This window comes from Bombina bombina, chromosome 6, assembly GCF_027579735.1.
Source record: "Bombina bombina isolate aBomBom1 chromosome 6, aBomBom1.pri, whole genome shotgun sequence".
Classification (NCBI taxonomy): domain Eukaryota; kingdom Metazoa; phylum Chordata; class Amphibia; order Anura; family Bombinatoridae; genus Bombina; species Bombina bombina.
In genome coordinates this window covers 442,185,677-442,202,894 of record NC_069504.1, presented here as the reverse complement: position 1 = coordinate 442,202,894, position 17,218 = coordinate 442,185,677, and positions in this window count along the sequence as shown.

Here is a 17,218-nt window from a genome sequence, read left to right as displayed (position 1 = left end):
CCCTACACCACCGCCACCTATATTAACTATATTAACCCTAATTATATTAAGGTTAATATAGTTAATATAGTCATTATATTTTATATATTAACTATATTAACCCTAATTATATTAGGGTTAATATAGTTAATATAGTTATTATATTATATATATATTAAGTATAATAACCCTATCTAACTCTAACACCCCTAACTAAATTCTTATTAAAATAAATCTAATTAATATTAATATTATTAATTAAAATATTCCTATTTAAATCTAAATACTTACCTATAAAATAAACTCTAAGGCCTGATCGGAACAGCCAATAGAATGCGAGCTCAATCTGATTGGCTGATCGGATCAGCCAATCGGATTGAACTTGATTCTGATTGGCTGATTCCATCAGCCAATCAGAATTTTCCTACCTTAATTCCGATTGGCTGATAGAATCCTATCAGCCAATCGGAATTCGAGGGACGCCATCTTGGATGACGTCCCTTAAAGGAACTGTCATTCGTCGGGAAGTCGTCGGTGAAGATGGATGTTTTCCGCGTCGGCGGGATGAACATGGATCCGGAAGAAAGAAGATTGAAGATGCCGCTTGATAGAAGACTTCATCCTGAAGTAAAAAAAAAAAAAAAAAGAAGACTTCATCCGGATCATGGACCTCTTCAGCTCCCGCTTGGATGAAGACTTCAGTCGGATCATGGACATCTTCAGCCCCCCGCTTGGGCTTGGATCAAGACATTGGAGGAGCTCTTCTGGATCGATCGGTGAACCCGGCTTGGTGAAGATAAGGTAGGAAGATCTTCAGGGGCTTAGTGTTAGGTTTATTTAAGGGGGGTTTGGGTTAGATTAGGGGTATGTGGGTGGTGGGTTGTAATGTTGGGGGGGGTATTGTATGTTTTTTTTACAGGCAAAAGAGCTGAATTCTTTGGGGCATGCCCCGCAAAGGGCCCTTTTCAGGGCTGGTAAGGTAAAAGAGCTTTGAACTTTTTTAATTTTAGAATAGGGTAGGGCATTTTTTTATTTTGGGGGGCTTTGTTATTTTATTAGGGGGCTTAGAGTAGGTGTAATTAGTTTAAAATTGTTGTAATATTTTTCTAATGTTTGTAAATATTTTTTTATTTTTTGTAACTTAGTTCTTTTTTATTTTTTGTACTTTAGTTAGTTTATTTAATTGTATTTATTTGTAGGTATTGTATTTAATTAATTTATTGATAGTGTAGTGTTAGGTTTAATTGTAGATAATTGTAGGTATTGTATTTAATTAATTTATTGATAGTGTAGTGTTAGGTTTAATTGTAATTTAGGTTAGGATTTATTTTACAGGTAATTTTGCAATTATTTTAACTAGGTAACTATTAAATAGTTATTAACTATTTAATAGCTATTGTACCTGGTTAATATAATTACAAAGTTGCCTGTAAAATAAATATTAATCCTAAAATAGCTACAATATAATTATAATTTATATTGTAGCTATATTAGGGTTTATTTTACAGGTAAGAATTTAGCTTTAAATAGGAATAATTTATTTAATAATAGTTAATTTATTTCATTAGATTTAAATTATATTTAAGTTAGGGGGGTGTTAGGGTTAGAGTTAGACTTAGCTTTAGGGGTTAATACATTTATTATAGTAGCGGTGAGATCCGGTCGGCAGATTAGGGGTTAATTATTGTAGGTAGGTGGAGGCGACGTTGTGGGGGGAAGATTAGGGGTTAATAAATATAATATAGGGGTCGGCGGTGTTAGGGGCAGCAGATTAGGGGTACATAGGTAAGGTATAATGTAGCTGGCGGCGGTGTACGGAGCGGCAGATTAGGGGTTAATAATAATATGCAGGTGTCAGCAATAGCGGGGGCGGCAGATTAGGGGTTAATAAATATAACATAGTGGTCGGCGATGTTAGGGGAAGCAGATTAGGGGTACATAGGGATAACGTAGCTGGCGGCGGTGTACGGAGCGGCAGATTAGGGGTTAATAATAATATGCAGGGGTCAGCGATAGCGGGGGCGGCAGATTAGGGGTTAATAAGTGTAAGGTTAGGGGTGTTTAGACTCGGGGTTCATGTTAGGGTGTTAGGTTCAGATTTAGGAATTGTTTCCCCATAGGAAACAATGTAGCTGCGTTAGGAGCTGAACGCTGCTTTTTTTGCAGGTGTTAGGTTTTTTTCAGCTCAAACAGCCCCATTGTTTCCTATGGGGAAATCGTGCACGAGCACGTTTTTGAAGCTGGCCGCGTCAGTAAGCAACGCTGGTATCTAGAGTTGCAGTGGCGGTAAATATGCTCTATGCTCCCTTTTTGGAGCCTAACGCAGCCTTTCTGTGAACTCTAAATACCAGCAGTATTTAAAAGGTGCGGGAGAAAAAAAGCCAGCGTAGCTAACGCACCCCTTTGGCCGCAGAACTCTAAATCTAGCCGTAAGATAGCTAATATTAATATAGTTTATATAGGTGGCGGCGGTGTAGGAGGATTAGATTAGGGGGTAATATAGTTAATATAGGTGGCGGCGGTGTAGGGGGATTAGATTAGGGGTTAATATATTTATTATAGGTGGCGGCGGTATAGGGGATTTAGATTATAGGCAAAAGAGCTGATTACTTTGTGACAATGCCCTGCCAAAAGCCCTTTTAATGGCTGGTAAAAGAGCTGATTACTTTGGGGCAAAGCCCGGCAAAAAGCCCTTTTAAGGGCTGGCAATAGAGCTGTTTACTTTGGTGTAATGCCACGCAAAAAGCCCTTTTCAGGGCTATTTGTAGGGTTAGACTTAGGTTTAGTGGTAGGGATAGTTTAGTATTTTAGGGGTTAATTAATTTAATATAGCTGGCGGTGGGGTAGAGGGATTAGATTAGGGGTTAATAATTTAATATAGCTGGCGGCGGTATAGGGGTATTAGTTTAGGGGTTAATTAATTTAATATAGCAGGCGGCGGTGTAGGGGGGATTAAATTAGGGGGGCGGCGGGGTAGGAGCTCACATTAGGGGGTAGTTAATGTAGCTGGCGGCGGGTAGAAGCTCACATTAGGGGGTAGTTAATGTAGCTGGCTGAGGTGTAAGGGGCTCACATTAGGGGGTAGTTAATGTAGCTGTTGGCAGTGTAAGGGGCTCAAATTAGGGAGTAGGTAATGTAGGTGGCGGCGGAGTAAGGGGCTCACATTAGGGGGTAGTTAATGTAGGTGCCGGCGGTGTCCGGGAGCGGCGGTTTAGGGGTTAATAACTTTATTAGGGATTGCGGCGGGGTCTGGGAGCGGCGGTTTAGGGGTTAATACATTTTTTATTATTAGGAGATTGAGGGGGGATAGCGGATAGAGGGGTATACATGTCAGGCTATGTTTGGGAGGCGTGTTAGACAGTATGGGAGATACTCTAGAAATTTGTACTTACGCAGATTTCTGGACATCGCTGGTTTATCTGAATTACTGCACTTTAGCATCTGACGGTGCCCTATATGGGATAGCACGAGTTGCAAGCTGAAAATACGGATGGCAGGGGTTCCCTCGCTTGTGCCGCAAACTACGATCTATATCGGATCGCGCCCATTGTGTCTCTCAAAGGGGTGAAAAGGTATTAAGGTGATGCATATATTACAATAGGACTCACAAAACATAATTTAAAAGATGTATAAAACAAATAAATTAATTATTGAAATAAAAAAATGCAGTAAATATTTCATTGTTTAATCACATTGCAAAATTGTTCAGCAACAATTGTAATTTATGAAAAAATAAATAAGATTCATACTAATATTGTGCAAGAACAAAATGTTTTAAAGGGATAGTAAACACAAAAAATCATATTGTTTAAAACATAGATAATCCCTTTATTTACCACTCCCCAGTTTTGCATAACCAATACTGTTATATTAATATACTTTTATCTCTGTAATTACCTTGTATCTAAGCTTCTGCTGACTGCCTCCTTGGTAAGAATACCAAGAGAACAAAGCAAATTTGATAATAAAAGTAAATTAGAAAGTTGTTTAAATTGGCATGCCCTATCTGAATCATGAAAGTTTAACTTAGACTTTGCTATCCCTTTAAGGTGCACAAAATAAAATAAAACTACACTGCACATGCAAAAAAACGCTATGAAATTAGTCAATCACTCTGAGCGAGCATGTTTGGAGTAATTTCTCTCTGACACCTCAGAGGTGGCAGAGATTTAAGAAGCAGCAGTCTGATGACCTCCGCTTCTTACATTGTGGGAAGCAGTCTTGCATGTGCGAACCTACCCCGCAAGGGCTCCGGAGCAGCTTATGCTGCCCTAAAAGCAAAGTATTCTGATTTGTTTTGACTGCATGATTTCATTTTTTAAGTGCACCCCCTGCTCCCTGCTAATTTCACTCTCTACAGCATAGTTTCTTTCTATGCCCCCTTTTTTATGTAATCAGACTTTTCATTGTTTTTTTTATTCCAGAGAAGTACATACTTCACAGCCTAAACCACGCTATATTATATGCAGTGATTGTTTGATTACAGTAGAAGCTTGATTGTATTTGGCCTCAGCAGAGGAGATAACATATATACATATATTTTTATTTGAATGTCCCTGGCCTGCAAAACAATGCAAATTTTTCTATCATTGCTTAATGTTGACATGTCAGACGCTCTAGATGAGCCCTCTTCGAAGTTGATTTAATTACAATAAGTCATTTTTACTGTGTACTTAATGATCAGTTTGGTGAAAAATGGACATTAAACACAAACTGTAAGCTTGAATAATTTGTATAAAACAAATAAACAGAGGTGCACTCAAAATATATGTATAATAATGTAAATATGTGACACTAAAGAATATCTCAATATAGATGATAAATACGTTGTTCAGGCAGCACTCCGATCAACAATAGTCAGGTATTCACAGTCCTAAAAGGCAAAAGAAGACGCCCCATGGTGCAGAACTTCAAAAACATGGGATATAAGGTATAAACACACCTGGCTTCTAAGTGACCCACCCCAACACAAAACTTCATCTTAATATATTATATAAAATGTAACAAAAAATCATAATCAATATTACAATAGCAAAAAATACGATCGGATAGAGACAAAAGAATCAGAATCTAGAGATGGCTGACTACAAACAATCCAAATGATACAGAAGCTTATCATAACAAAAATCCATCTAGATCCCCAACAATAATAGAATATCCTAGTGAAATAAAACATTATGGGCCAGATTACAAGTGGATCGCTAATTAACGCTCCCGCTCGAGCTTTAACAGTGCTAGAAGTTCAGCTTTTTGCACTCGTCAGGTTGTGCTGGTATTATAAATTTAAAGTAAACTGTTTTTGTGTGCGGATTCACGTATTCCCCCATAGAAGTCAATGGAGAAAAAAGGGGAAAAAACACCATACTCGCGTGCAAACCCAATTGCATATTCTCATGTTCTTTACATAGAAGAATGTGTTCTATGAATTTATATATATATATATATATATATATATATATATAAAATGTTTTTTGTACAATATATATCGATACCTATATATATACATTATTATATATATATACTGTAGGTATAGATATATACAGGCATATAAATGAATATCTATTTATAAGAACATATTCTCCTATGTGAAGAACATTGGATTTAGAAATATTTTCAGTAAATACACAGTTAAACAATTTATTAAATAGTAATATTGCATGAATAAGCTTTTACTTTTTTCCATCTACTTATCTGCAAAGGGCTTCATTGCACTTATATATATATGTTTATATATGTGCACATATGTATTTATGTGTTTATATGTGTAAATATGTCTGTAAATTAATATATACACATATAAATACATAAATACATATGTACACATATATAGACATGTATATACATACTGTTTTGAATAAAGGAGGGGCACCAGCGCTAAAAAACTATAACACTTTATTTTATTCTATGGTGTTGTCTGTATTAGTCACCGTTGTGTGTATGTGTGCTGCCTATGATACAGTGTACCCTTGTCACTGTTGAAAATGTACGATAGAAAAGAGAGAATCAAAGGGTTCACAGCTGAAAACTATTGGTATATTGATAATGATAATGTCAATATGTTTTAGTTAATTTTCATAGGTGCTGGAAATGTATGTCCATCAGATTTATTTGAAGAAAGGTTTGTCTCTGTTGGTATTTCAACAATTCTTTGTCTAGGGTAAGTTAAATGTGCTTACCAGAGGTTACCTCAATCCTATGAGGTAAGGTGTCAGCTCACTGAGGTTTATAGATGGTTCTTGGACTCTTGTCAAATTGGTATTCTGTGATCCTTTATGAAGAGATCTTTGTGCCAAATGGAAATCCTGAACTCTCTGTTGTATGCCTTTAATGGTAATCCTGGACTCTCTTGGGTAGATGTATTTGCCTGGTGTCGTTTGTTGAAAAGTAATGGAGATTCTTGGACTCTCTCTTTTCTTTTGATGGTGAGGATCTTTGCTTGTATCAGGTCGTCACAGGGATCGTGGTGGAAAAAGAAGAGACAAATACATAGCGTAATACCGTTTAAATAAAAGCAAAATTTTTATTATGCAAGATAAAATATGCTTACATTTAGCACCCTCAATCAATATATGAGGTAAGATACAGGCAAGTAAAATGTCCTGTTGTTTTTTCTTGCCACACTGTGATGTCAGGGTGATATAATGTTCTTTATAAAAAGTACATGCAAAAAGATGGTGGATGCTTGCTGCAGTGATAAGGGTACGCAACCCTATAGCAAGGTTATGTTTGAGACACAATAGGTCTTGTATAATATTAGATGCAAGGTGGTAAGTGCTTGTTTTTAAAAGTTTTCAAACATATTTATGCAGTTAATAACAGCTGGGTATTTATAAAGCTTCTTAGTAGCGTTATCGTCAATAAGTCAAAGGAGCCTAGTACTTTACCACCTTGTAGTGTTGTTTCTATAGGTTGGATTGAAGAAAAAATGATGCCGTAGTGGAACAGGGAAAGTCCGTCCGCTTTCTGCAAATCCTTACGCGTTTCGAAGTGGTAACACACTTCTTCGTCAGAGGTTTGAAAGTGGAGTGGACTATGAGTGGCATCTTAGCTTTTTAAAAGGCAGAATTTGGGCGTGTTTCTTTCCTCTTGCTGTCCCAGTACGGCTGTTTGCGTGTGATGTCAGACGTATTGACTCTTGTTTGTCTGTTGTCATGGTTACGTCTGTTTTTTTGTAATGTTAATCGGCATCTGCCGGGTCCTACTATCTCCCTTTTAGGAACATGATGTGACTGTAGGGTGCTATATTAGTTAAATATTGAATGCCTTTTTCCTCATTTGTACATACGATGTTATGAGGTGTAGTCAGATATGTTTTGCTTTTGTTATAATGTTATAAAAAGCAAAAACTATTTGTGTGCAATTTTTATTTTCTGTTGTATTATTTTCTACTCATAAAATAATAGAAATAAATTATAATCCTACCTGATTAAGCTAAAGTGAAGATATTGGGAAAGCATAATTGTGTATGCACATTTATTTGAAATAGCTCACTAGATATTGGTTGGCTTAATTTCAAATTTTAATCTATATATTTATTTCATCTCCCTTTATCTTTTTTTTTTTTTTTTTTAGCATGGTAGACGAATGGAAATGCTATAAATATATATGTATATATGTTTCTGTACATATACATACATAGGCATATACCTAAGTATTTGTGCCTTTGATGAGGTGTTCTGTAAAGGACTTTAGTTTGAGCATTTGTGAATGAACAATGATTTCTAGTGTATGTTTTGTGTGTTCATCTTTGGAAAATTCATCATATAATATTTTTGACTTTGACTAATCTTTGCTTGTTCTATTTTATATATTATAGGAAGGCTGTCAGGTCTATGTCCTCGTTGAGTCCCATTGGGCTCATGGTTCCCATATAATGGATCCAGAATGTTTCTCTTTGGCACAATTTAAGGAACCTGTCACCACCTCTCCGTGGGATTTGTATCTGTTCCAATATTGTGCCCCTAAGGAATTTTGGGTCTTTGTTATGTTTTTTCTTAAAATGTCTAGAGACACTATGGCCTTTATAGCCTGCCTCTATATTTTTGAGGTGTTCATGCAGTCTTTTTTTGTAAGGGCGTTTGGTACGTCCGATATACTGTAAATTGCATGTATATTCTAAAAGATAAACTACATAAGTACTTTTGCAATTGGTTAGAGTTTTGATTTGGCAATTTTTTGGGGGAAATGTTTTTGAATGGACAATTTTTGTTGGTTTCTTTCCATCATACGAGTGTTCACAGCTTGTGCAATTGGCTCTATTGCATTTAAAAAAGCCCTTTGTGTATGAGGACAACCAGTTTGTTTTATTAGTTGTATCTTTTAGTCTGCTTGGTGCCAATATGTGTTTCAGACACCTTTTTTTTTCTGAAGGTAATCTTTGGTGCAGTCCCTATGCTATTTTTTAGAAACTTATCTTTTTCTAGTATTGGCCAATTTTTTAAAGGATTTTCTTGATTTCTGGGGCTGCTTCATTGTATGTGGTGACCATTCCTTTTTTTTGGCACTGGTATTTGATTTTTCTTTGTCTTTCTTTGTGGCAAGTAATAGGTTTCTATCTAGATTTTGTACTTTTTTGAAAGTATTCTCTATCAAATGTTTTGGATAATTTTTCTGCAGTAGTTTTTCTTTGAGTAGTTCTGCTTCTTTATTAAAATCACTATCTTTCGTGCAATTTCTTTTAAGGCGCTGGAATTGCCCATACGGGATTTTGTGGATCCACGGTTTATAGTGTCCACTATCTGCTCTCAGATATCCGTTGCAATCAGTGCTTTTGCGATAGAGTTTAGTGTAGATGTTTGTATTTTCATTGAACATAATCAAATCCAAAAATTCAATTGAATTTTTTTCAATTTTCAAAGTGAATTGTAGGTTGAAGGAATTATTATTAATGTACTGTAAAAAGCTAGTGGTGGTGGGTGTGTCACCTTCCCATATCAGTATGATGTCATCAATAAATCTACCCCACCAGATGATGTTTTTTTGGAAAGGGTTGTTTTGGTAAATGTATGTGTCCTCCCAAAGTCCCATATATAAATTAGCGTAACTGGGTGCCATGGTGGTAATTTTTTTCCAAAACAAATCTGATGCATTCAGAAATGAAATTTTGGTGTTCAATAGACAGATTAGTTTTGTTTAGAACCTGTTTCATTGCTGCAATCCCCTTTTCGTGGGGTATGCTTGTGTACAGGGAAGACACATCCTGTGTCATCCATTGGTATGTTTCTTTCCATTCTATGATTAAAAGTTTGGCTATAGTGTCAGTTGAATCCCTGAGATAAGATTTTAGATTTGGTATGAGTGGTTTAACCCCTTAATGACCACAGCACTTTTCCATTTTCTGTCCGTTTGGGACCAAGGCTATTTTTACATTTTTGCGGTGTTTGTGTTTAGCTGTAATTTTCCTCTTACTCATTTACTGTACCCACACATATTATATACCGTTTTTCTCGCCATTAAATGGACTTTCTAAAGATACCAATATTTTCATCATATTTTATAATTTACTATAAAAAAAATTATAAAATATGAGGAAAAATTGAAAAAAAACCCACTTTTTCTAACTTTGACCCCCAAAATCTGTTACATATCTACAACCACCAAAAAACACCCATGCTAAATAGTTTCTAAATATTATGCTGAGTTTAGAAATACCCAATGTTTACATGTTCTTTGCTTTTTTTTGCAAGTTATAGGGAAATAAATACAAGTAGCACTTTGCTATTTCCAAACCATTTTTTTTTCAAAATTAGCGCTAGTTACATTGGAACCCTGATATCTTTCCGGAATCTCTGAATATCCATTGACATGTATATATATATTTTTAGTAGACATCCCAAAGTATTGATCTAGGCCCATTTTGGTATATTTCATGCCACCATTTCACCGCCAAATGCGATCAAATAAAAAAAATCGTTCACTTTTTCACAAATTTTTTCACAAACTTTAGGTTTCTCACTGAAATTATTTACAAACAGCTTGTGCAATTATGGCACAAATGGTTGTAAATTCTTCTCTGGGATCCCCTTTGTTCAGAAATAGCATACTTATATGGCTTTGGTGTTGCTTTTTGGTAATTAGAATGCCACTAAATGCCACTGCGCACCACACGTGTATTATGCCCAGCAGTGAAGGGGTTAATTAGGGAGCATGTAGGGAGCTTTTTGGGGTAATTTTAGCTTTAGTGTAGTGTAGTAGACAACCCCAAGTATTGATCTAGGCCCATTTTGGTATATTTCATGCCACCATTTCACCGCCAAATGCGATCAAATTAAAAAAAACGTAAAATTTTTCAAAATTTTAGGTTTCTCACTGAAATCATTTACAAACAGCTTGTGCAGTTATGGCACAAATGGTTCTAAATGCTTCTCTGGGATCCCCTTTGTTCAGAAATAGCAGACATATATGGCTTTGGCGTTGCTTTTTGGTATTTTGAAGGCTGCTAAATGCCGCTGCGCATCACACGTGTATTATGGCTAGCAGTGAAGGGGTTAATTAGGTAGCTTGTAGGGAGCTTGCAGGGTTAATATTAGATTTAGTGTAGAGCTCAGCCTCCCACCTGAAACATCAGACCCCCTGATCCCTCCCAAACAGCTCTCTTCCCTCCCCCACCCCACAATTGTCCCCGCCATCTTAAGTACTGGCAGAAAGTCTGCCAGTACTAAAATAAAAGCTATATTTGTATTTTTTGGTGTTTTTTTTTTTAAAGCATATTTACATATGCTGTTGTGTACTATCCCCCCTTAGCCCCCAACCTCACTGATCCCCCCCAAACAGCTCTATAACCCTCCCACTCTAACTTAATGGGCGCCATCTTGGGTACTGGCAGCTGTCTGCCAGTACCCAGTTTAGAAGAAAAAATTTATTTGTTTTACATTTTTTAGACTTTTCTGTAGTGTAGCTTCCCCCCCACACAAAAACCAACCCCCCACCCCTCCACGATCTCTTTTAGTGTTGATTTTTTTTGGTGTGCCTAGGCCACTTAACATTTTACTTTTATTCACTTTCCGTAGTGTAGCGGTTCCCACCCGCTCCCGCCCCGTGCACGCGCCCGCCCGCCACCCTCCGTGCACGCGCGCGCGTCCGTGCGCGCCCCCGACGGTCCCGTGCCCGATCCCGCCCCCCTCGACGTCACACGGCACACCGATGGCCGCCCACCCGCCTCCCAAGTCGGCTCCCACCCACCAACGATACCGGCCATCGATGTCCGGTGCAGAGAGGGCCACAGAGTGGCTCTCTCTGCATCGGATGGCCATGTCAGGTTATTGCAGGATGCCTCCATATCGAGGCATCACTGCAATAACCGGAAAGCAGCTGGAAGCGAGCAGGATCGCTTCCAGCTGCTTTCCAAACCGAGGACGTGCAGGGTACGTCCTCAGGCGTTAACTGCCTTTTTTTTGAGGACGTACCCTGCACGTCCTCGGTCATTAAGGGGTTAAGAAAAAAGTCTACATATTCGGAGATTCTGGCTGTAAGCGAATCTATTCCCGAAACAATTGGTCGTCCCGGTGGGTTATCTTGACTCTTGTGGATTTTAGGTAAGTGGTAAAAGATAGCTTTCTTTGGGAATTCGTGCGTTAAATATTTGTGTTCATTTTTATTTAATAGATTCAGATGATTGGCTGTATCTATCATAGAGTTATATTGTTTTATGAATATAGTAGTTGGATCACCTGTTAGTTTTTTATATGTCTTTGGGTCATTTAGCAACCTATTGGCCTCAGTGAGATAGTCTGTCCTATTTTGTATGACTAATCCTCCTCCCTTATCTGCTTCCCTGAGTACAATGTCATTCATTTCTTTAACTGATTCTAAGGGCTCCATGTACTAAGCCGTCAATTCAGCCATCATTTTAGATGCTGCTAAACTCGCCGTTACTCGCCGCGGGCGAAATGGTGTCCGCTGTAGCTATGTACTAATAATCCCACAATAAATAGACACGTCTAGCCCGCCACGAGCAGTTGCGGAATATTGATAAATTTGACGCCTCGCTCGCCGCGACTAAGCTGATGTACTTAACTTACAGTTGAATTGTCTGGCCAATTGTTAACACGTGACATGTAAGGTGTCATGAACGTCATAGTAGTCGCGGGAATAGAATTTTGCTCCTATAAATGTACAACTTTTCTAAACAACTTTATTATTGTTCCAAAATTTTTGGAGAGTAATTACAGAGCGCTCGTTTTTGTGATCTTTATTTACAATTTCGATATGGCTTCATCTGGATCTGAAACCGCTTCAAAATCCAAGAATCCTCACTTTTCTCATCAGCAAAACGTCGTTTTGATTGACATGATTATTGACTCTTATGATTATTTGTTTGGATGTCGTGTCAAACAGACAAATTTTTCTAGGAGGAAGAAGATCTGGCAAAGGATCAGCGACGCTGTTAGTGCCCAGGGTCCAGGAAAAAAGGATGTTGATCAGCTAAACGTTTCGCCAAAGCTAAATTGGCCAGAGAAAAAAATTCGGCACGTGCTACCGGAGGTGGACCAGCATATGTGGCAGACCTCAATGATTATGAGCAGAAGCTTGTTCAGCGTCTGGGACCAGAGATCATCACTGGCATAACGGATGATTGTGACAGTGATTTAAGAGGTAAATGTACAACATAGTTGACGTAAATGTTTTTTTTTAAATTATGATAGGTCATTGTCTCCAATATATATTTCTTTAAAATAACATTATCTGACTTCTTACGCTTCAGTATCCAAATCTATATAGGCCATTTAGGCCCCAAATACTGTAATCATTTATGTCGCATATATGTATAAGGGATTGTACAAGCCATTTAGGCCCCAAATACTGTAATCATTTATGTTGCATATATGTATAAGGGATTGTACAATAATAGGGTTGTTATACTGCCTTTTTTTTAAAGGTCTAACGGAACTAAAGATTTGTTGATTATTAATATAGTGATCCCTAAAGATAACACCCATGTGTTTATTTTCAAACCAGTATTGCATAGAAACCTTAAAGAGATAATGACAATAGAAATAATGTAATTTTAAACTATTAAAATAATATTGTATGTCCGACATTAATCATGAGACTAACCCCAGATCACATGCCTTCTTAAATTTCTGATCTATTGACTTCCATGTTGCGTTATTTGACTATAGAAAATTATTTTTAACATCTTTCAAAATTGTTCTCCGCTTTATAAACATATACTTTTTTCAGATATAGCTATGCACATAGTTGATGCAGTCACATGAACCATCTATGTGCATCAACCAATGATCATTTACTGTGCCTGTATAGATTTGCTTTTCATCAAAGTATAAAAATCCAATGAAGGCAAAAACATAATACAATTAAATATTTTTGAAAAAGCATTTTCTTATGCAATTTGTAAAGGAAATTATATTTGTTCATGTCCCTTTAAAGTAGTAAGAAGTGAATACAGCCCCAACAAGAGGCCAAGGGATAAATATACTCACAGAGAGATAAAAGAAGATTATTTAATGAACCATGTTAAAAAGCATCAGTAATAAAAGACTATATATAAAAAATGTAAAAAGCACATATAAATAAAATTACAAATACAGGAATATCTTACAGAAGCAGCTCAAAGGGCCAAAGCTGATAATTACAATAAAAACAGAGGTAATAACAGGTGATCAGTGTGAGTGGTACACCAGAATAAGAGTGTATACTAATAAAACAGAATTAGCCTAAGTACAACTGTAGCAAGTGCATCATGCAAAAAACTAATAAACAATAATACAAACAATAGTGTTCAAAATTAGTGTTACAAAAATAGTGTTCCAAAAAATAGAAAAATGCACTGCAGTGCAAAAAAAGGGGGGTAGCAAAATAATTGTATAGATACAATCAAATAGTGAGTGAGTGCAAATGGATATAAAAATGCTAGCTACTTAATCCAGTGAGGTTAAGATATAATTAAATAAAATACACAATATGCAATAACATAAAAAATAAAATACACAATATGCAATAAAATAAAATAAAAAATATATATATAAAATATAATCCAAAAAAGTGTTCAAAAAGTTGATCAACAAATGTTAGTGAAGAACAAAAATAAGTCAATCAAAACTAAAAAATGGAAAAAATGGGTGATGAAAAGCAAGGTGAAAGTGAGGAAATTGATTCCTTCCAATGTTAGTTACTTTAACAGATCCAAATTCCTGAGTGTGGTTGCTGAAGTAGCTGATTGGATCCTAGCACCTGTCAGCTGCTCCAATGGTATCCTAAAAAGTGTCCCTGTAAAAAAAGAAATTCACAACATAGTGTATCCAATATGAGAATGAAGTAAAGATTAAAGTAATGCTTACCAATATGTCAACGCGTTTCTGCCCTCAAAAAAGGGCCTTTCTCAAGACTAGAATATTGGTAATGGCAGCTGGCCTTATATACAGTTTAGAAGTAGCCTATATGGTAGTTTAATTGATTAATTGTATTGTTAATCAATTAAACTACCATATAGGCTACGAATTTTGAAATTCTTCCATTTCCATACTATTTTCCATGTCTTCCATGGTAATATCTATGAACATAATTACAAAGATAAAGATAGAAAACTATTAAATCAAAAACCTAGGATATATTATTCAAAACAATAATAATAATCATTAAAAGGGACATAGAACCCAATTCAGTTTCATGATTCAGATGCATGCAATTTAAATAAACTTTCTATTTTACTTCATTCTTTTTGTATCTTTATTTGAAAAGCAAGAATGTAAGTTTAGATGCCAGCCCATTTTTGGTGAACCAACTGTGTTGTACTTGCTAATTGTACAGAACCAATCAAAAAGTGCTGTCCATGGTGCTCAACCAAAAATTGGCTGGCTCCTTAGCTTAGATGCCTTCTTTTTCAAATAAAGATAGAAAGATAATGAGGAAAAAAATGATAATAGAAGTAAATTATCAACTTGATTAATATTGCATGCTAACACTTTTTAAGCCAAAACCTAAAATATATGATTTAAAAGTTAAATAATAAGTCATTACCTGTCTGTGTCTTTTTATGAAAAATTTCATATGGATTTGGAGATAATTCAATATCCAATAGTGTTATTGGCATTGGTGGAGAAAGAGCTTCACATCTGGGTGTTTTCACCAACATTGACCTTAGGTAGCGTGGTGGGTGTTCACACTTCATTCTCCTACTTCTCATATCTATAAACATATATATAAAAAAAATTTGGAATAATTTTTTTTTTTTAATTATTCCAAGTATTTTTTTGTTTTCAAAACATTCAGTTCTGCATGCTTACCTTTCTAACATGTTTCAATGGTATATAGTAATATATTTATATTTTATTCTACTAACTCAGTTCTGCATGTTTCAATGGTATATACTAATATAGTTATATTTTACTCTACTAACTCATTTTTGTATGATAAGTTTTCTAATCTTTTAAGTGTATATAGTAATATAGTTAAATTTTAATCTACTAACTCAGTTCTGCATGCTTACTTTTGTAACTTTTTGCAATTGTATATACTAATATAGTCAAAGTAACACTCAGAAAATAATATTGTCCTGGATTCGTCAATGATGACGCAGTTCAAAAATAAACCCTTTTATTATATTATAAAAAATTATTTCATTTATAATTTTGAAACTTACATGTCCTTATCAATCTTCGAATCGATTTATAGTACTTCGGTTCTCTTCTCTTCAAATCACTATATTTTCTAAGACACTGTCGTCTTGTTCTTTTAATTTTTGAAATACGATGCATTCTTCTCAGCATCTCGTATATAATTTTGTCTCTGCATTCCTGTCTCACTCCCCTCACACCACCAATCCGTTTAGGGAAATATTTATCCATGGCATAAACTAATATCACCAATTCTCCAGCACCAAAAGGTTCAGGACGCAACATGTTAGACGATGACGTGATTAATCGTTATGTCAATCATTAGCGCATTGATATAGATATGTATCCCCGAAAAATAGAAAAAAATATAATGTATATGTAGATTAATGTATTTTATGAAGGTTTGTAAATATCGATGTTTATAGTTATTACAAATGATATTTGGTTTCTATACATTTTCTTTGTTTCAGATGTGTTGATATGTATTAAAATTTACTTTGGTTTACAATTGTTATTTTGTTTCTAAACATTTTCTTTGTTTCAGATGTGTTTATATGTATTAAAATTTATTTTGGTTTACAATTTTTATTTTGTTTCTAAACATTTAATTTTTTTAAGATGTGTTTATATGTATTAAAATGTACTTTGGTTTACAATTGTTATTGTTTTATAAACATTTTCTTTGTTTCATATGTGTTTATATGTATTAAAATTTATTTTGGTTTACAATTGTTATTTTGTTTCTAAACATTTTCTTTTTTTTTCAGATGTGTTTATATGTATTACAAGTTACTTTGGTTTACAATTGTTAATATATAATGTTTAAAGATTGTAATTTTGTAATAAAATAATTTATTTGCCATTATTTTCTATATGCCACTATTTTTTTAACAAATCTTGAATGGAAAAATATATTATAAAGGATAAGAAAATAAATGTTAAGAGTAAGCCCTTAAGGTATTTATTTGAATATGGGAAAACCTAGTAGCTGTTAAAAATTGAGGTTAGAATAAAACAAATCAAATTAGCAAGTCTTTTTTAACTCAAAAATCCAATCTGATAACATAAAGCACTGTTGAATATACTGTCGCTTGTTACAGCTACAATTCAATGACACAATACAATGAATTAGCATCAGCTATGGAGGGATTACATTACACTAATCACATTATATAAAAGAGTGAGAGCAGCTGTAGACACTAGTGTGATGTCACAAAGACAATGTATTACCTATAATATATTGTCTGTAATAACTTTGATCATAAACTTTATTTATTTGAAACCTTTGATAATTGAAGAGCAACAACTGTTATGTATTTAACTGTTTATCATGAGTGGTTTTTAATAACCTTAATTCTTAAAAAAAATGGAGACAAGTTAATAAAGTAAGTTTTTTTTTTTTGAAAATAATTTTTTTATTGAAGTTAAAGCATGTAACATCACAACAAGGACTCGCCCTAAGGCCAAAATTACAGCAGAGAAAGTAATACATTGTCTATAAAAAAAGCATTATTGATAAAGCAATATGCGCATAAAGCAATAAAAAATACATTTCAATTCTGATTATGAAGATAGACAGTATCTTAGGCGAGATGAAACAGAACTTCATTTTATATTATAATGTCAGCGTATGAACTCCACATTCTAATAATATTTAATCTAAG